This window comes from Eriocheir sinensis, chromosome 50, assembly GCF_024679095.1.
Source record: "Eriocheir sinensis breed Jianghai 21 chromosome 50, ASM2467909v1, whole genome shotgun sequence".
NCBI lineage: Eukaryota > Metazoa > Arthropoda > Malacostraca > Decapoda > Varunidae > Eriocheir > Eriocheir sinensis.
This window is the reverse complement of record NC_066558.1, coordinates 11,566,378-11,588,741: the sequence shown is the minus strand read 5'-3', so window position 1 is coordinate 11,588,741 and position 22,364 is coordinate 11,566,378.

Here is a 22,364-nt window from a genome sequence, read left to right as displayed (position 1 = left end):
TTTCCCTAAAAAAGGGAAGGATAAGAGGGGACGTTATTGAAGTGTTCAAAATCCTAATGGATTCGACAACATTAACCCAGATGGTCTATTTCAGAGAGACACCAACACAATAACACGCAGCAACGATATGAAGTTAAAGGGAAACCGATGTAACACATTGGTGTGCAAAAGTTTTTTTCAATAATAGAGTCGTCGATCATTAGAATAGACTCCCACCGTCAGTAGTTAGCGCACAGAGTATCAATAGCTTCAAGTCTTCATTGGATAAGTACTTCAGGGATATACGATTATACTGACCCTTCTTCGCATGTTTTCAGATAGATTGCAGCAAGACGTCAACCTAAATTCATATTATTCTCCCCCACAACCTAGATTGCAAGTAGCGTAAGTTAACAATAGAGTAAAGCAACAGTTAATGTCCGCATGACAGGTTACTGGTGCCGTGCCTAGTACCGCCGGTAAAACGAGGATCAAGCCTCCACCTGTGCTCCTGAAACTACACCTCACCCATCGTGAGTATTAGGGGGGATTCTGGGGCTGCCCTGTGTAGGCCGCTCATCCTCTTCCAGTCTCCCTGTATTTCTATGTTCCTATGTTCCTATGTTCGTAAGAACTTAACGTTATTACGACAATGAGTAATATCTTAGTTGCTGGTTGGATTCAAAATACTTGTCTAATCTACTCTTGAAGGCCGTAACTGTTGTACTATCAACGACATCACAGGGTAGAGAGTTCCAAACATCAACAACTCGATTGAAGAAGAAATGTTTAGCTTCGTGCGACGAGAATCTTTTACCACTTATTTTCAAATTGTGATTTCTTCTTGTTATATTTGATCGGTCAATTGTAAAGTAATCTTCCGCATTAATATCACTGAATCCTTTAAACATTTTAAACACTTCTATTAGATTGCCTCGCATTCTTTGTTTTGATAGGCTTCTTTAAGCTTTTGTTCATATGATAAATTTCTCAACCTAGGAATCATCTTTGTTACTCTTCGTTGAACCCGTTCCAACTTTTCTATGTCTTTTTTGTAATAGGGGGACCAAAACTGTACACAGTACTCTAGACGGGGTCGAACCAACGAATTATACAGTTTTAATATTACTTTTTCCGATTTATTATTAAAGACTCGTCCGATGAAGCCAACCAAATTGTTTGCAGTTTTAACTACCTCTGAACAATGCTTACCGGGCTTTAAATCGCTTGATATAGTGATTCCAAGATCTTTTTCTTTACTTACTGCAGAAAGTTGTTGGCCATTCATTACGTACCGAAACCGATTGTTATTTTTTCCGATGTGCAAACCTTTACATTTATCAACGTTAAATTTCATTTGCCATTGATTGGCCCAACGTGCAAGTCGATCTACATCTGACTGTAAAGTTTCTTCGTCGAGTGTCGCAGTTACTTTAATAGCAACTTTTGTGTCACCAGCAAATTTTGATACTTTGCAAGTCAGCCCGTCATCGATATCATTAACATAAATTAAGAAGAGCATGGGGCCAAGCACTGATCCTTGAGGTACGCCGCTTCTGACATCGAGCCAGTTAGATGTAACACCGTTTAGAACTACTCTGTTTCCGCTCAGAGAGCCAGTCCACAAGCCAATTGTGAATGTTACCCGAGATATCGTGCGCCAATAGTTTGCTGAGCAATCGTTGGTGGGGGACCTTATCAAATGCCTTTTGAAAATCCAGATATATTTTATCTACTGATCTGCTTTCATCGAACACCTCAAAAATATAATGAAAAAATCAAGTAAGTTAGTTAAACACGAATGTTTACTACGGAAGCCATGTTGCTAATTATTTATTATATTATTTTCTTCGAAGAATTTCACCATGTTGTCGCGAATGATAGTCTCCATTAACTTAGAAACAATCGATGTCAGGCTAATTGGTCGATAGTTTCCTGGATGAGACTTGTCCCCCTTTTTGAAAATTGGTGTGACATTTGCTAGTTTCCAATCCGACGGAACTTTTCCAGCTGTTAAAGATTTATTGAATATGATGGAGAGCGGTTTACAAATTTGATGTTTGATTTCTTTTAAGACCCTAGTGGTAATTTTGTCTGGACCAGGAGCTTTGCTTACTTTAATCTTTTCAGTTGTGCATAAAATGTCACTTTCTACGAGAAGCACGCCACTTGACATCTTTTCGGTCCTTCTAACCTCCGGCGGTTGAGGTGATAAACAATCTTCGTCGGTAAATACGGATGCAAAAAAGTTATTTAGGATTGTAGCCACTTCATTTTCATTGTTCGTATGGTTACCATTATCATTAGCAAGCGGTCCGATACCACAAGTGAGTGACTTTTTTTATTATTTACATAGCTTAAAAATTCTTTAGGATTAGATTTACTCGTTTCCGCTATATATTCTTCAAGTTTTGTCTTGCTTCGTTTTATCAATTTCTTGGTTTCGCGGCGAATTCTGTCCAACTCTAGTTTGTCAGCCTCACTCTGAGTTGATATGTATCTACTGTAGACACGTTTTTTTAAGATATAGGCTATTTCGAATATCGTTATTCCACCATTTGGGTTTCTTCTTAAAAGCTGAACGTCTGTTACGATAGGGTACGCATATGCTTATGGCATTGTTCAATATGATGGTGAAGACCCCCCAAGATTTATCAATATCTGTTTCCGCTGAGATTTCAGTCCAGTCAGAATTATTTAGAATTGATCGGAGTCTTACGAAATTTGCTCTCTGATAATCAGGCACCTTTTCTTTACTAGGAGTTACTTTACTTTCTTTCATATTGACGCTGAGTGTGATTGTTCGGTGATAGCTAGAACTAAAAATTGGACCAACATTTACTTCGTTAACTAGATCAGCTGTCGTTGAAAATATAAGGTCAAGTATATTGTTTTCCCGAGTCGGTTCTTGAACGTGTTGATGTAAATCACTTTCTAGTAAATTTGTGTACAGGTCGAGCCCTGCATGACAGTTCAACGGTTCACCCCATTTTTTCACTGGCAAGTTAAAGTCCCCAACAATTACTGCCTCGCAACTGCTACTTGTTTCTAATAATAATTCACTTAATGCGTGGTCGATATCAAGAGTCTGCCTTGGCGGTCTGTAGATAAGTCCAATTACTATTTTACGAGATTTATTTTTAATTTCAATGAAGACCGTGTCTACATTGGTTATAATATCCGTTTTCACGGATACTGGATGGAGAGAGTTGTGGATATAAAAGATAACGCCTCCACCCTGTCTGTTCTCTCTTTCATGACTAAAGATGGTATAGCCCGGTAATCTATATTCCGCAATGAAATCTCTATTTGAAGTGTCTATCCAAGATTCTGTGACTCCGATGATGTGATAATGATTTGTAGCTGCGAGGACTTCTAAGTCTTCAAATTCGTTACGTAGGCTACGAGCGTTTACATAGCAAGCTTTAATGTGATTCGAGTCGGGGGTTTCGCGGGTTGAATGCTCCCTTACGGTGGAGCTGCTGGTGTTCTCGCCTCCGCATTTTTTTGGCTTTCGAAGAGCCACTTGGTCACAGAGCAGCCTCCCGAAACGGGCTGCTCCAATAGGGTTTAAGTGGATGCCATCAGCAATGAACATGTCTGAATCGTAGTAAAAACTGTTCCACAAGTTAGCGAACTGGATGTTTTCTTGTGAGCAAAGGGACTGAAGTCTGTTGTTTGTGCTGAAGGCCTTACTGTAAAAAGATAGATTCGGCACCGACCCTCGGGAGGATTCCTGAGATTATGATGTTACTGGTATCCGTTTTACGTTTATACTGCTTGATCATGCGGCGGTATTTCTCAAGCAGTTCCTCAGAACGGGTTGCTTTACGTCATTTGTCCCCGCGTGAATGACAAAGAGGGTGTTTCGGTCGGCATTTCTCGTGACATCATCGCACGCTGCGGTGATGTCGTCCATTCTGGCACCTGGATAGCAGTAACGTTTTCTGCGGCCGTTTGATGAACGACCACAGAAGTCAACCAGCTGGCCACGCACCATGGAGTCCCCAACTAGGCGAGTCTCAAACTCATCCTCCATGGTGTCTGCCAGCACCTGGAACCTATTGAAGGTAGTGGGGGTCAGTAAATCCTTGGTTGCCTGCTTCGGTTTGGCTCCATTCCGTACAGGTTGGAACCCGACATCCTGTGAAGCAGGAAGAGAAGCGTTATGTGGGGCAGGCTGGAAGTTGTCCTGTGAGGCAGGCTGGGAGTTAGCCTGTGAAGCAGGCTGGGGGTTAGCCTGTGAGGCAGGCTGGGGGTCAGCCTGTGAGGCAGGCTAGCGGTTGTCCTGTGAGGCAGGCTGGGGGTTATCCTGTGAGGCAGGCTGGGGGTTAGCCTGTGAAGCAGGCTGGGGGTTAACCTGTGAGGCAGGCTGGGGGTTAGCCTGTGAGGCAGGCTGGGAGTCAACCTGTGAGGCAGGTAACACGTCCTCCCGTGAAGCAGGAGATTCGTCTGGAGAGGGCACAGTCTCGGTGGAGGGCCTCTCCACCATCGATGGTGGAGTCACTCCCACATTGCTTGCAACAAATTCCTGAAGGGCTTCGAATTTCTTTTCAAGATTATTTTGTTTGACTTTCCATTCAGTCACAGCCTTCTGAAGTTGTAATCTTTGAACGCAGAGGCGGCAAGTTCAACTCAGCTGGAAGTACTGAGCTGCAAATCGTCCCGGACAGACGTCACACTTAAGGTTTGAAGGCATTGTTAGAAATTAAAGCGAATTAATAGTTTGGGCAAATATTAAAAGCGCTTTCGAAATAACTTAAAGTGATACCATAAATTGAATTGGATAAAAAATATGCATGGAAATTAGATACTGCTCTGTTAGATGCCTCCAACACTGGGAGTTCGCTCCCACAGGGGCTTGAAAACGCCTCAGAGACCAATCGCTTGTCCTGAGCCTCGGTCACGAGAGAGACTTTCACAACCCGGCGCTTTTCAGCTATTGTCCTCGAGGTTTTGTCCAATAGAACGGGGCCGGCGTAGTCACACAGAGCAGAGCTGGCAAGGGAGGAGATGAACCAGCAATTCGTTCCCACTTTCCGAAACGTCTAACCCAACTCTGCGACCCTTTCGAGGCCTGGCCAATGGCACCTGTCACCAGGTGTTCTCCACCAACTCTAGAGAGTATCAGACGCCCTTCCCGAGAGACCAAAAAGCTGAAATATTCCTTGAGTATAAGAAAAACTCTCAGAAACTCCACCTAGAAGCCGGGAGGTACAACCTCAAATGGGCCACGGAAGACATCTCTTTCAGGAGCAAACAAGAAACAGCTGTTATGCAGAATAGGGACGGGAGTACCGTCGATAGAGGGGAGGGACGGGAAGCTCACACCGACAACTGGTTCCCAGGGAGGCTTTTTAGTGTAGAGGTCGCCACACTCCTCTACACCGCAGGCCTAAATAATTAGGCACGGTCCAGCTGACTAGGACCCTGGAACTCCAGCCATTGTATCATAAAGAGATCCTCTGCCTGCAGTCCAATCCACCACTGCTGCTGCCAAGAGGCTTCACCGTGACCCTGGCACGGGAGACAGATCAGGTATTACACCTAGTCAAGGGTGACCTGAGACTATGCAGGGCAGGGACGTCTAGTTCCCTAAGGTGAAAACATTTCACCCGCATACCCCTAAACCCCCTCCGCATAAACCCTAATACCTCCTCACGCTGGTAAAATCTGGAACAATCTTCCTTCATCTGTATTTCCTCCTGCCTACGACTTGAACTCTTTCAAGAAAAGGGTAAGTAGTAACAAATGTACGGAAGTGGGGGTAACCTCAGCGGGGGTGTGACAGAAGTGGGGGTTGGGGGGGTCAGCGGGGGGGTGACAGAAGAAGGGGTAGCTGGTCCCCCCCTACCCCCCTACCCCCCCCTCTCACATCTTTTACCTTTTCACCCCCCCCCCACCCACCCACCCACCCCTCTCAGGCTAGCGTACGGAAGCGGCAGGGTGACGGGGGTAAGGGTGCCCAGCGGGGAGTGGGGGGGGTGACGGAAGAGGGGGTACTTGAAGGGTTAAGAAGAGGTAAAGACATTAGGTTAATGACCAGGCTGGAATATGTCCCGCCCACCTGTTCCCGGCATCTTATCTTTCCTTAATCTCTTTCCCCCTCTTCCCATAGACGCACATACACACACACACACACACACACACACACACACACACACACACACACACACACAGGGATATTTATGCCATAACCACGAAAAAAGAAGAAGAATATCGAGAACTCAAAGGAAACAAAATCACAGAAGAATTATTATGATACCGAAAAAAAAAAAAAATCGCCGTTGAACGTAAGACTCGATAAATTATGTAAGTTTTTGCTGGGTGTATTGTATCATTATCTTTTTATTTCTCATTTCTTAACTTATTTCTTCTTATTTCTTTCCTCAAATTATATATATATTTACATATATATATATATATATATATATATATATATATATATATATATATATATATATATATATATATATATATATATATATATATATATATTTACTCAGGTTATTTGGTGCCATCTGACCCTAAACACTGCAGCACCAAGTCTTTTTTTTCTGATTTTGCATTAATTAATCTCTTATATCTCATTTCTTAACTTCTTTCTTCTTATTTATTTTCTCAACTTACATTTCTTTATATTTTATCCTGCTCTTCGGTGCCATATGACCTTAGACGTTGCCGCATCGAGTTTACCTTTTTCCCTAGATCAAGATAGCGCTCAAAACGAAGGCAACCCACAAATACCTCAGTGAGCCAGTGAAGGGAAGGGAGAGAGAGCGATGTGAGAGGGAAAGTGGTACGGAAGAGACGTGGGAAAAGGCATAAAGTGAAAAAGGATCATGCGCGTGTGTGTGTGTGTGTGTGTGTGTGTGTGTGTGTGTGTGTGTGTGTGTGTGTGTGTGTGTGTGTGTGTGTGTGTGTGTGTGTGTGTGTGTGGGTGGGTGGGTGTGTGAGTGTGGGTGTGAGTGGGTGGGTGTGTGTGTGTGTGTGTGGGTGGGTGGGTGTGGGTTGGTGCGTGTGTGTGTGTGTGTGTGTGTGTGGGTGGGTGTGGGTGGGTGTGCGTGTTTGTGTGTGGGTGTGTGGGTGGGTGGGTTGGTGCGTGTGTGTGTGTGTGTGGGTGGGTGGGTGGGTGGGTGGGTGGGTTGGTGCGTGTGTGTGTGTGTGGGGGGGTGGGTGGGTGGGTGGGTGTGCGTGTGTGTGTGTGTGTGGGTGGGTGGGTGGGTTGGTGCGTGGCGAAGGGTGCGTGGAGACATGATCGAGGTTTATAAATGGATGAAGGGCTTTAATAAGGGAGACATTCATAAGGTTTTGTTGGTAAGAGAACCGGGTAGGACACGAAGTAACGGGTTTAAACTGGATAAATTCAGATTCAACAGGGACATAGGCAAAAATTGGTTTACGAACAGGGTGGTGGATGAGTGGAATAGGCTTAGCAGTCATGTGGTGAGTGCCAATACAATTGTCACATTCAAAAATAGACTAGATAAATTCATGGACAGCGATATTAGGTGGGGTTAGATACACGGGAGCTTAGGGTCAAAGGAGCTGCCTCGTACAGGCCTACCGGCCTCTTGCAGACTCCTGCGTTCTTATGTTCTTATGTTCTTATGTGTGTGTGTGTGTGTGTGTGTGTGTGTGTGTGGGTGGGTGGGTGGGTGCGTGTGCGTGTGTGTGTGTGGGGGTGGGTGGGTGGGTGGGTGGGTGCGTGTGTGTGTGTGTGTGTGTGTGTGTGTGTGTTCCATTCCCCTCTTATTCTTGAGAAATCTGCGGTGAGCTCTGAAAATAAAAGACAGGACCAAGGAGGTCTTCTTATTTCTCGGTTGTCTGTCTCTTTCAAACACGGTAAGGTTCTATTCAGTGTAATTTTCCGTCTTCGCTGTGTTGAGTTTCACTGTATTGTTTTTCGATATATGACATTATGTGATTATTTTCCTATTCGTTTTTTTTTTTATTATTATTTCTCGGATGTCTATGTCTCTGTCAAGCATGGTAAGGTTGTATTCGAGTTGAGGACGTGTTGAATGTGAGTTTGTTTCGTATTCCGCCAGAAAGTATAGACACATGCCGTGTTCCGTGTGAGGTGTGAAGTGCACGCTTTCTTCCTCTTTTTCTTCTTCATACTATTCTTCGTCTTCCTCGACGGCCTTTTCTTCTTCACCTCATTTTCTTTCTTCTTCTTCTTTTTCTTCTTCTTCTACATTATGTTCATATTCTTATAATTTTTTCTAACGTTCCATTTCTTTTATTTCTTCTACTTCTGTTACTACTACTACTATTACAACAACAACAACAACTACTACTACTACTACTACAACTAATAAATACCAGTACTACTACTAAATATTACTACTACTACTACTACTACATACACACACACACACACACACACACACACACACACACACACACGCGCACACACACACACACACAAATATACACACACACACACACACACACACACACACCACCACCACCACCACCACCACCACAACCTCTCCTAGTATCAGAAAAAAAGAGAGGGCGGAAAGAGGAGGAGGAGGAGGAGGAGGAGGAAAGGGTGGAAAAAATAAGGAGAGAGAGAGAGAGAGAGAGAGAGAGAGAGAGAGAGAGAGAGAGAGAGAGAGAGAGATTTACACAGATTTACACAGAAATTCAGACCACACAGACCCCATGGTCCAGACTCGGTGGTCTGTCCTTAAACCCAAGTGATTTTACATTAATCAGAAGACTCCAAAACGTTGCACCCCCACTCTAGTTGATATTAAGCTGAAGGAAGTGACGGTCGAGCTTATTTTTGAAGGAGTCAATCGTGTTACACTGGACCACTGATGGTGGAAGCTTATTCCATTCTCGCACTACAACGTTGGTGAAGAAAAATTTTGTGCAGTCTGAATTTACTTGTCTACTTCTGAGTTTTACGCCATTGTTCCTCGTGCGCAGACTGTCATCGATCATAAACAATGTTGATCTGTCTACATTCGTGAAACCATTAAGTATTTTAAAACATTCGATCAGTTTTCCTCGGAGGCGACGTTTCTCAAGAGAGAACATGTTACGGGTAGAAAGCCTTTCTTCGTAGGATTTGTTGCGCAAGGAAGGGATCATTTTCGTTGCCCGACGCTGAACACCTTCTAATTTAGCAATATCCTTTGCATGGTGGGGGGGAGAGAGAGAGAGAGAGAGAGAGAGAGAGAGAGAGAGAGAGAGAGAGAGAGAGAGAGAGAGAGAGAGAGAGAGAGAGAGAGAGAGAGAGAGAGAGAGAGATTTACTTATATTAACATTGAAAATTAGACCACGCAGGCCCCATGGTCCAGACTAGGTGGTCTGTCCTTACTAAAGTGGTGCTAGAACATAAGAACATAATAACGTAGGAGTCTGCAAGAGGCCGTTAGGCCTGTACAAGGCAGCTCCTTTGAACCTAAGCTCCCGTTTATCTAAACCCACCTAATATCGCTGTCCACGAATTTATCTAATCTATTTTTTTAATGTGACAACTGTATTGGCACTCACCACATGACTGCTCAGCCTATTCCTCTCATCCACCACTCTGTGAGTAAACCAATTTTTGCCTATGTCCTTGTTGAATCTGAATTTATCCAGTTTAAACCCATTACTACGTGTCCTACCCGGTTCTCTTACCAACAAAATATTATGAATATCCCCCTTATTAAAGCCCTTCATCCATTCATTAACCTCGATCATGACTCCACGCAACCTTCGTCTTTCTAAAGAATGCAAGTTTAACTGTTTTAGTCTTTCCTCGTATGGCAAGTTTCTCAACTCCTAAATCATCTTAGTCATCCTCCTCTGCACCGATTCTAACATTTTGATATCCATCCAATAGTAAGGTGACCAGAACTGAGCCGCATAGTCAAGATGAGGTCTAACTAATGCTAGATATAGTTTGAGGGAGACTTCGGCGCTTCTGTTGCTTAAGGTGGGTGACTAATGGGGGTCCTCCTGCCCATATGGTATGTCCAATAGCTTTAAAATCTTAGTATGTTATTTGTTTCTGTAAATATATGACATTCTATGAATTTCATGAAATTCTGGTGAAGTATAGGGGATACTCATATAAAGTGTAATTTTCTTTTTGTGTTTCACAAACTTCATTTTTCAGTTAATCGCTGTGAAAAAAAAAAAAACGTAGAAACTTTGTTTACATATCTACATTTTGCATTTTTTAAATTGTGATATGTTATTTTGTACCAAACAAAAGTCGGACAGACTTTTTCCTGATTTTGCGAAATTTTTTGAAGTGTAAAAAACTACTTTCAGAGATATTGGCTCCTAAAGATTTTTGTCCATTCTATCCATGTCTTGCCATTTGTATTTATCTGATTGGCATGAAATTTCCACATATGATTGTGTATACCTTGTTGACTTACTGGAGAATGCTAAGGCGTCTGGTCCCCCTTTTTAAAAGAAAGTATTACTCACTCGCAGGTGAGGGTGTCAGAAGCCGCCAGTTTCCTCATTATAGAAGAGGTTACGGTCAAGGTATTCCTGAACGACCGTACTGGGCACTTCTATTTCGCGATGAGTGTCTGTTGCTGGGAAAGCGACACGGTGATGAAAGTTTCGCTTGTATTAGAAGGAGGTGGGTTCAATTGAACACCTCTGTGCATAATTTGTTGTTGGAGCTGCAGTGATGTTTCATGTGGCAATGATTCTGCAGCTGGTGGTGATGTAGGTGGTGGTGGAGTAGGTGGTGATGAAGCAGGTGGTGGTGGAGAAGGGCGTGATGAGGTACTCGGTGTAGGGAGTGGCGAATCAGCTGGTGGTGGAGCAGGTGGTGGTGGTGATGAGCGGCGGGTGAGCTTGGCAGGATCACGACTTGCTTCATAAGCTCCGAAACTGCTCCCTTCCTGGTCTTGGCCGCTCCATCTTGTTCAATCAGCCTTCTTCATGTTGATGGCTCTCTTACTACTCAACTTGCGTTTGTTCGTCATTTCTAAGGACCTTTATTTGGCTGGAGTACAAACGAACAGGTTGCGTGCCCTTCCCCGTTGTTGTCTGGGTAGGGACTGGCTCCGCCACACTCCTCTCCTCAACTCACACCCTCCCTGCGATCCGGCACGAGAGGAATGACAGATGACAAAATTTACGGAGAAAAAAATATTCTAATGCAAATTTTACGTACATACAAGCACTGAATGATACAGCGTGTGTTGGCGCGAGAGTCAGGCTATGACGCAATAGCGCGGGCCATTTAAATATGGCTTCCAGGGGTGAGGGGCTTTAATTTTACGAAAACAAATCTTACCACATGGTAGTTTTGGCTATCCCGGCCATGCTGAGCGAAAAAAAACGTATTTGTCCGATTTTAAATATATTCGTAAAAAAAAATAACCTTGGTCGCCCCCCTCAAGCACCTTGAAATAAATCAAAGTACCCTGTTTGCTCGATTTTTAGCTTGAATGCATTGTGGCCTTGGACGGAGATCAGAGCTCACTAAGACTCCTAAATCCCTCTCACACCCAGACTTGATTATGAGACTGTCATTTAAGCAATAGTTATGTGAGGGGTTGTTCCTACCTACACTCAAAATACTGCACTTCCCTACATTGAACTCCATCTCCCAAATTGTATCCGCCCAATCACACAATCTGATTGGTTCATCCTGGATAATACTAGCGTCCTGATCCGACTCAATTACTCTCCCGATCTTGGTATCATCTGCAAACTTACTGACATCACTAATAATTCCTGCATCTAAGTCACTGATACGTATAAATAATGAACAAAAGTGGACCTAATACCGAGCTTTGTGGGACCCCACTCGTAACACATCCCCAGTCAGATCCTTTGCCATTGTTTTGCACTCTTTGCTTCCTATTGCCACGCCTTGACCCAGTTCAAAACTTTACCCTCTACTCCGTGAGCCTGTAATTTCGTTGGTGAGGAACTTTTTCAAACGCTTTACTTAAATCAAGATAGATTACATAATAATTTGCATCTCTGTCTACCGCCCCAAAGACTTAATTATAGAAGGACAAGAGATTGGTGAGGCATGACCTACCTTTCGTGAACCCATGCTGCGAGTCGTGAATTAAGCTATTATGTACTCCAGCATCTTGCCAATAACCGATGTTAAGCGATAGTTTGAAGCAGCTGACCTGTCCCCCTTTTTGAAAATCTGCGTCACATTAGCTACTTTCCATAGGCTGGGCACATAACCAGTATTTACCGACATCTTACAGCATCTTCCATTTAGCGTAACCCGTTTCTGGGTCGTGATCTGTAGAGTCCCTCATAGAGTCCCGACAACCTAAGATTTGGACGCCATTATTGGCCCTGTGTTTTCGCCGCGCTTTTCAAACACTAGCACACGGTCTCGCGGCGAAGACAGGGCCAATAATGGCGTCCAAATCTTAGGCTGTCGGGACTCTATCTATCAAGGGACTCTACAGACCATGACCCAGAAACGGGTTACGCTAAATGGAAAAGGCTATTAAAGATGTCGGTTAGTGTGTCACTGAGTACATCACCTAATTCCTTTAATACCCTCGGAAATATCCCGTCAGGACCTGACGACTTATTCTTCTTCAGCTTATCTATCTTATCCGGGACTAATAATTATATCCCTCAATTTATCGCCATCCCCGCCCTCGTACACCTTAACCCTTTCCGGAATATTCGTTCGATCCTCTTGTGTGAATACTGAAAGGAAGTAGTCGTTCAACAATGTGCTCATATTTTGGTAATTTTCCACTAGCTCGCCTATGTTTGTTTTCAGCGGTCCAATTTCTCCCTTGTTTTTGTTCTATACATCTGAAAGAAGCCCTTAGGATTACTTTTCACCTCATTTGCTACTTTGATCTCATAGTTCCTTTTTGTTACCCTTGTGTTTTTCTTCACTAATCTAGATAGCTCGACATAACGGCCCCTGCGATGTGTTTCACCATTCTTTATTTTCTGATATATACCCTTCTTTAACCCTATCTCATGTTTTAGTCCACGAGTCATCCACTTAGGGTTATTGTTTTCTTTTCTAAGTGTACGCTGGGATATATGCTGTCCTTGCCCCTCTACTATTACTCTAACTAAATTATTGTAAAACATATATACCTGGTTTCCCTAGCTAACCATCCCACAGTTCTGGCCCTCATGAATCTCTAAATTTTCCCAGTTTACCTCTTCAAGATGTCTTCGAAGCCCCTCGTAATTTGCTCTTCTAAAATCTGGCACTAACACTGGGTTTGGTTCGCGTGTTACCTCCCAGACTAAGCTAAAACGACCCGTTCTGTGGTCACTATTTCCTAACTCTCCGCCCATTTCCAACTCACGTAGCAAGTTTCCATTATTAATTAGGACTAAGTATAATATGTTATCTCCTCTGGTAGGCTCAGTAACTACCTACTTAAGGAAATTATCTTGTATAACTTCAAGAAAATCCTCGGCTTCCAGGTCACCCACTAGGTCTTCCCAGTCTATATTCCTATAATTAAGGTCCCCCATTACTCAGACATTTTTACTCCTACTCGCCCTGCCAAACTCTTGTAGTGATATACTCGTGTCCTGCCTGTTAAGGTTGGGTGGCCTGTACAGAACTCCTAGAGTTAGTTTTTTTTCCCCTTTGTAAACGTCCACCCAAACTGATTCTGAATCCATGTTAGTTTTGACTGAATTGTTAACTGAACATTTAAGGGAGTCTTTAACATATAGCCCAACTCCACCTCCCCTTCTTCCCTTTCCGTCTTTGTGAAACATCTGATAACCCGTTATTTCAAATTCCGACTCAAAATTTATATTGGCAGTATCTATCCATGACTCAGTGATCGCTATTATGTCAAAATTTTCTACACAAGCTTCACCCCTTCGTATGTTTATCTTGTTTCTGAGGCTCCTGCTGTTAGTATAGAAGATTCTTAGTCCACCCTCTGTTACTCCCCTATACTTACTTCTAAGCTGCCTGGTTGTATTATGAGCTACATGTCCTCTCTCATTAATTCTACAATAGTCAGACGGATCCAAAACTTTGCATTTTAAATCTAGTTAATAACAAGTTGGAGGAAGTGTCAGGCAAGCTTGTTTTTAAAGGAGGAATCGTGTTAAACTGGAACACTGAAGGTGGGAGCTTATTCCATTCTCACGCTACAACTTTGGTGAAGAAAAACATGGTGCAGTCTGAATTTACTTGCCTACAGTTAAGTTTTGTGCCATTATTCATTCTTCGCAAAGTGTCATCGATCATATACAATTTTGATTTGTCCACATTCGTGAATCCATTAAGTATTTTAAAACATTCGATCAGTTTTCTCGGAGGCGACGTTTCTCAAGAGAGAACATGTTCAGGGCGGAAAGACTTTCTTCGTAGAGTTTGTTGCACAAGGAAGGGATCATTTTTGTTGCCCGACGCTGAACACCTAATTTAGCAATGTCCTTTGCATGGTGGGGAGACCAAAACTGTACCGCAGAGAGAGAGAGAGAGAGAGAGAGAGAGAGAGAGAGAGAGAGAGAGAGAGAGAGAGAGAGAGAGAGAGAGAGAGAGAGAGAGAGAGAGAGAGAGAGAGAAAGCATTTTTTCCTGTGTAATGTCGCTCAAGTGGAGTAAATTTTGCAACTACTACTACTACTACTACTACTACTACTACTACTACTACTACTACTTATTATCATCGTATTTGGGATTATTCTTTATTTATTCCCTTATATATAGTAGTGGAAGTAGTAGTACTAGTTCTAGACGATTAGTGGTGGTAGTAGCAGAAGTTATTATTGAATAGCAAAGACACGTTGCATGGAAGGCGATGAAACTTGGTAGATATGTATGATGAGGGAACTCTTCAATATTTCTGATGGTCTGATGGATTATATATATATATATATATATATATATATATATATATATATATATATATATATATATATATATATATATATATATATATATATATATATATATATATATATATATATATATATATATATATATATATATATATATATATATATATATATATATATATATATATATATATATATATATATATATATATATATATATATATATATATATATATATATATATATATATATATATATATATATATATATATATATATATATATATATGTTCTTCTTTTTCTGTTTATTCATTTTTTTTCTTTATTTTTTTTCTTTTTACAACTTTCTTTTTTTTTTCTTTCTTTTTTTTTCTAGTTTTCTAAATGTTAGTATTGGTGACGCTTCGTTGATTGGCTTTCACGAGCCCGGGAAACATTGCCATCGAGGCGAGAAGCTTGATCTCGTCTTCTTGATTAACCTTACCCGGGAGTCTTCAGTCACTTACATTGAGTAGCAAAAACGGCAGCAGTCCGAGCCCAAAGTTTAAAAAGAAAGCCTTCATATTAACTATTTTTGTGGCTTCAGGAATTTTTTTCTTGTAATAAATGCAGCTGTTGTGGAAAGTTAATAATTAATCGAAGGTTATATGTAAAAAGATGTCAATAAGAAAAAAAGTATGGTGGAAAGACAAAAAATGTATGAAGGGAAGCAGACATCTTATTGATCATCAGGTGTCACTATGGGCCGAACAGAGCGCCATGGCAACGTGCTGGGGTAGGGAGGCAGAGCCGTGCCCTCCTTGTCCTAACACAGAACATGGGGCCTTGGTATGTTATCTATTAGCAGATGTATCTTTCAAGCCTTGATAGATCATGTTATCCATATAATAATTATTATTCTTTCGGTATCTTCAGACGTCTCTGTGGCGTATATATATTATTTTTTTTGTAGTTTTGTTTTGTGAGTCACAGGAGGTCATGCCACAGGCTTTGACGTGAAGAAAAGTCAACCATTTGATTTGGAGCGCGTGATATGGCCCCCATTCCATTGATTACATTGCTCCTCACGAGTGACGCTTCTACATCTTTTTAGTGCCGTCTAAAACTTTATGGCATCATTGGATCTCTTTGATTCGAAGAAAAAAAGTCTGTCGCGGCGAACACAAAATGCTGTTTTGAAGTAATGAGGAAGTTTTAGACGTCAGTAGGAAGACGTGGCAGCATCACTCGTGAGGAGTAACGGTGTCAACAGGATGGAGCCACACTGCACGCTTCAAATAAAAAAAGTGATGTGACTTCGAAAACGATTCGAAGATCAACTGATCAGTAGGAGTTGTGACCCAGATTAGGCCCCACACTCATCCGACCAAAATCCCAAGGAAGGATTTCTCTGTTTGGGTCATCTGAAGGATCATGTTTATGGAAGCCACCCCCAGAAAACCAGAAATCAGAAAACTGAAATCACACCAAAGATCAGAGCTATCCCACATTATACAATGTTATGGCTGTCATTTGAAGTACATTCTGGAAAAAAAAATATAGACCATTTAAACTGCTGAAATCATTTTCCAGAAGTTATTATCAATATAAAACTCTTACCAGTTGTATAAATGATAAACCTTTATAGGGTCCGCTCATTTTGAATCACACTGTATGATGAATTATCTTATATTAATTTTAAAAAGGATTCAATATCTGAAAAAATATTATCCGTTCCAAGAAGACCTGTTTTGGTTCCCGCATTATCCTCGCGACTCGCAGCTTTCCCTAAGAGCTACACCCTCCTCAACTGACCTAAATTACCTTTCTGTGATCTCCTGGCATGTCCCTTTACTTTCCCTTTACGGTAAGACAGAGACGGAAGGTTATCTGTTCTGGGAATGGGGTCTTATTACTGTCTCCATTGTCCTCCAAAAAATAATCTTAGAGGTGGTCTGAAATTCACACTGATGAAAGACTAATTAATGTTAATTCCTCGGGAGTCCCCACAATTACTGAGGAGATTAATGCGTGTCAACCCCCACATCACCGCTATCACAGCCACCACCACCACTATCACCATATCCATTACCACTACCGCCAACACCACCATTTGCAAAATCACAACCACCAATGCTCTTGCCACTAACATCATCCATTATCATCATTCCTTTAATCAGAGTTACAGCAACCACAATCGCAATACCAATTACCATCACCAATAAAAGCACCATCACCTCCACCGGGCACCACCACTACCATTCCTTCATCACCGACCCCAGTAGCACTCTCACTACCGCAACCATCACCATCCCCACCATCACCACTTCCGTCTTCACTGTATCAACCCAAACCTCATAGCATCCAACACCATTCCCCTGCCCCTTCCCGCTCCCTCAACAGTTATTGTCTATTGCACAAACCATCACCAGCACAACTACTAGAAATATGGCTTACGTTCAGTTACTATTGGTATTCTTAAAAGGCGGAGGCAACTCCACCACAGCCATAAGCATCACCTTCAGTACCGCCATCAATGCAGCCTCTAGATCAGGACTACTCAACTGGCGGCCCGCGGTCCGATACTGAACCTTCTGAGTGTTGTAGCTGGACCCCAGGCTCCAGGAGGAGAAAAATATAATTAAAAAACATGAAGGTCCTGTCGATGGATTCTTGCAAATGTATTTTCTCGACTGACTGTAGGGTGGGTTCGGGATCTATAACACATGGGCTCTTCGCCAGCTACTTTTTGTACTACGTCTTCTCCAGTCATGCCCCCATCAACACCGAAGTTACCTATTCACGTGACACTAGCACCCCCACAGCTCACAGCACCACATGTATTGCCACAGCCTTCTAGCATAGTTAGTTTCTTTCTTACGAATATTGTTTATATCCATGCATATCATCCTTCTGCATTTATCGTCGATTAAAAAAAAAAATCTTTCTACACCATTTTCGGCATGTCAGTATCCCACAAACTAAACAATAGTGCACGCTAATTACTCAGCCATCGCCTACCCCTCATATGAGACTGGATATTGTAAATTGACTCTGCAGTAAATACGCTTCAATCTAAGGCGTCACAATGTTGAATTTGAAATCGTTCAACATTGCTATGTTCTTGTAGTGACCCATTAACGCATACCATTTTCTTTCTCGTTCTCTCCATCTTCAGTTCTTTAGCCTACCCTTCAACTCTCCGTTTTCTCTTAAGCCTCTCCTCTTCCTGAACCTTTTCTTCAGTCTGCCTTCATATCCACACACACCATTTCTCATTCTCCATATCTCATCATATCAAGTCACTACATCACATATGTACATATACCTAGTCATTGCTAAAATTATAAGAAAGTTACTCATATGTATAAAAACACCTATATATCATAATTGTAAACAATAATGTATGTCAACTCCTGTACATACTAATTCGCCTTTCACAAAAAAAAATCATGTATATTCTCGAAAATAAATTTGTTCGTCAATGGAGTCACCACAGGTGCTTCACCTAACGTCAGCCGCAATCATAGTTGAGGTAATGAAATACCTAAAGATAATGTTAAACCTTTCACTGATGTACATACCGCTGTCACGCTTTGGCAGGGCTCCTGATGACCGGCAGCTAATATATGGGATGAAGAGATGAGAAAGTGAAAGGAGGGGGAAGTGTCTCATGACGGTGATCAAAGACTTTATTAAGCTTTACAGACCTTCCATTAGCTCTACGCAGGACGCGAGTCATGCTTATTAAACATTAATTATTGTTCTAAATATGAATCAAGGGCGAGGCTATAAAACAAGGTAACCCCTTCTTAGCACAAACTCATGTAGAATATGTTGTGTGTGTGTGTGTGTGTGTGTGTGTGTGTGTGAGAGATAAATCACAGATTTGTTCATAGTTTAAATTGGCTTACAGTGTTAAAAAATTCAAATCAACCAGGCTGTTTGACGAATAATGCCTACTGAAATAATATCAAAATAATTTTTTTTTTATAAGTCGAGTGGTCTGGGAAAGAAAAGATACGTAACACTAAAAAAAAATATCGTTACAGTGGGGTCCGCTGAATTTCACACTGAGCAACTCGGTAATCTCGGCAGGGGTGGTAAGAGTGCGATCACCCACACCACCTCAGATCCGCGGGGGGGAGCAGGACAGGACCCCCGTAAAGGAGAGATAGAGAGGAAGGGAGACACTTAGATACCAGATATCACCATAATATTAATGGAGTGATTTAAGTGCCACTTGTTTAAGCTTTAAATTCACAAATTATTAAACAATAATGCTTATATGATATACGTGTTATGCCGGACGTGTTACTTGAGGTCCGTGTCGCCGTCAGGAGACTCCGTGGGAGGCAGATATGTAAACACTTTGCACAGCTTCTGTAGTTTAATATTCTTCCTTAGTAGTACACTTCACTCTGACTCTTCACTTACCACTAGCTTACTATGACTGGGACTGTCTCCTCTCGCCCTCTTCTCCTATATATATCCAGAACAGTACAGTCTAGAATGTTACAGTATATTTTAGATCATACAAGAACATGTAGCAAAAGTATGTGCGAGTTGGCAACACTTCCCGCCTGGCGCCTGGCCGCACCTTGCTGGGCGCGGACGAGGCTTTGCTCCCCGCCCCCCTGCTCGCTTCTCCTGGAGCATTCTAGAGGCCTATGGACGCCGCGGGAAGCTTCCAGCACAACACTATCCCCCCTTCTTAATTGTGATCGTCCCGATCACACACTTAACTATATACAAACATAAGAGAATTAATCAAAAACATAATAATCGTCGTATCGCTGTGGACGCCTGCGTTGTCTCTGTCTTCTGCTCGGTGCCTCCTGCGCGTCTGTCTCCTGGTGCGCCTCGTCGTCGTCCGCTTCTTGGGGTGTCCCTGGAACATCTGCCGAAGCCGGGAGGTTATCTCCCTCGGCTGAAAGGTCCAGAAGACCTATGTCGTCGTCGACCTCCTCTCGGTCTTGGACGTCCCTTGCTTTTTCATCGGCTGCTGGGTGTCGGTAGTTATTCCAGGTGTAGTTTCCCGGACCGTGGTACCTCCATAGGCGGTTGACATGGACAATTTTCGGCTTGGTCCTTTCCGTTCTCCGGATTCGGTAAGTCACGTCGGAGAGGCGTACTAGCACAGTGAAAGGGCCTTCCCAGGGGCTCTGTAACTTCGGAGACTGTTCTTTCTTCCTCTGCGGGTTGTAAAGCCAGACTTGGTCTCCTTCCTTGAAGTCAACGTGGCTTGCCCTCATATTGTAACCGCGCTTCATGGCCTCCCCGGAGAACTTCAGGGCACCTCGGACTTGATGGTGCACCTCTTCCAGCCGTTCCTCTAGTTGACGGGCAAAACTGGAGGCGTCCCTTGGAAGGCTTTCCCCAGGAGGCCTTCCTGTCAGTAGGTCCACCGGCAATCACAGCTCACGTCCAAACATCACCTTTGCCGGTGAATACCCCGTAGTTTCGTGGGCGGCAGACCTGTAGGCCATGAGAAGCGCAGGCAGCTTCTGATCCCATGAAAACTGATCATTGTTGCACTGCTTGGCCAACTCCTGGCCCAACGTCCAATTAAACCTCTCCACTATTCCATCTGTGGGTGCAGAGGGGTGGTCCGGGTCTTCTTGATACCCAGAAGCTTGCAGCACTCAGCAAGGACTGTTGACTCAAAATTCCTTCCCTGGTCGGAATGGAGCTCGTTAGGCACACCGAAGCGACAGAAGAACTCCTCCACCAAAACCTTGGCGATGGTAGTGGGTTCCTGGTCAGGGATGGCGTAGGCTTCCGGCCACTTGGTGAAGTAATCCATTGTGACGCAGATGTACCTATTTCCGTTCGTCGTTAGAGGCAAGGGTCCTGCTATATCCACTGTCACCCGTTCCATGGGGGCTCCAACCTGGTATAGTTGCAATGGGGTACGGTGACGCTTCTTGGGGCCCTTCTTTGCACAGCACACCTCACACGCGGGACACCATTCTTCCACGTCCTTCCTCATGCCAACCCAGTAGAACCTTTGGCGCAGGCGACTCAGTGTCTTCTTTACCCCAAGGTGTCCGCTGGTGATGCTGTCGTGCATTTCTTTCAAGACGCCTTCCCGGGACTTCACAGGTAGCACCGTGGACCAGTAGTGGTCTGCTGTCCGCTGTCCGCGTTACCGTGTGTTAGCCCAGATCGGTGCACAATAGTGTAGTGATGCTGCTCTAGTTTACCTATCCAGCGAGCAAGTTGGCCCTCATGGTTTTTCAGTGATTTCAGCCACCGTAATGCAGCGTGATCCGTGCGGATGGTGAAAGTTGCACCGTACAGGTAAGCATGGAAAAAGTCAAGGCTCTTGACTACTGCCAGGAGTTCTTTCCGGGTCACGCAATAGTTTTTCTCGGCTGGGGTGAGCTTCTTGCTGAAGTAGGCCACAACCCGTTCCATGTCGGCACATGCCTGGGACAGCACTCCACCAATCCCCTCATCACTGGCATCACAATCCAGTATAAAAGGCTTAGAGGGGTCTGGGTAGGTGAGTACGGGCGAGCTGATGAGGGCCTCCTTGAGCTTCTCAAAGGCAACCTGAGTTTCCGCTGTCCACTCAAACTTGCGCCCCTTCTTCGTCAGGAGGTGCAGGGAAAAACAATCGTAGCGAAGCTCTTTACAAACCTGCGGTAGTATGAGCACAACCTGAGGAAGCTCCGCAGCTCCTTCACGTTGGTGGGTGTCGGCTGGGTCCCTTACCGCAGCCACCTTCTCAGGATCAGTGCGTACTCCAGCTCGACTCACGATGTATCCCAAGTATTGACCTCCTTTGGAATAGGCAGTGCATTTCTTCGGTCTGAGCTTAAGGTGTGCAGCTCTAAACCGGGCGAAAACCTCTGATAGCCTTTCCATCTCCTGTTCGAAGGTCTGGCCAAAGACAATCACGTCGTCGAGGTAGATGAGTGCCGTCTTCCAGTGAAGTCCCTCCAGCACCCTTTCCATCAGCCGCTCGAACGTGGCCGGCGCGTTGCAGAGGTCAAAGGGCATAACCTTAAACTGCCACAGGCCTTGACCTAAGGAGAAGGTTGTTTTCTCTTTGTCCTGCTCCGCCATTTTGACTTAGTGATACCCAGACTTCATATCCAGTGTTGAAAACCACTTGGAGCCCACCAAAGCGTCGAGCGTGTCGTCGATCCGTGGGAGTGGGTATGAGTCCTTGATGGTGAGATCGTTGAGGGCTCGGTAGTTCACGCAGCACCTGAGGGAACCGTCCTTTTTCCTGACGAGCACTACAGCAGACGCCCACGGGCTGCTGGGCCGCTCGATTAACCCCTGTTGCCGGAGATCATCCATTACCTTATCCATCTCCTTGCGACGGGCTGGTGCCATCCTTCGAGGAGCTTGCTTCACTGGGCGGTGGCTACCTGTGTCGATGTGGTGCTCTACCAGCTCCGTACACCTCAAGTCCAGGTCTCCTGTGGAAAACACATCTGCATTCCTCACGAGAAGCTCCCTGAGCTGTTCCACTTGGGGTTCCTCTAGAGTCTAGACACTTGGAGCTCCTGTCAAACAGGTCGCGCAGGTAGTCGGGCAGCTCCTCCTGGGGTTTCGTCAGGGTTCTCCTGCAGAGACAGGTTCTCGTTTCCTGGTCGAT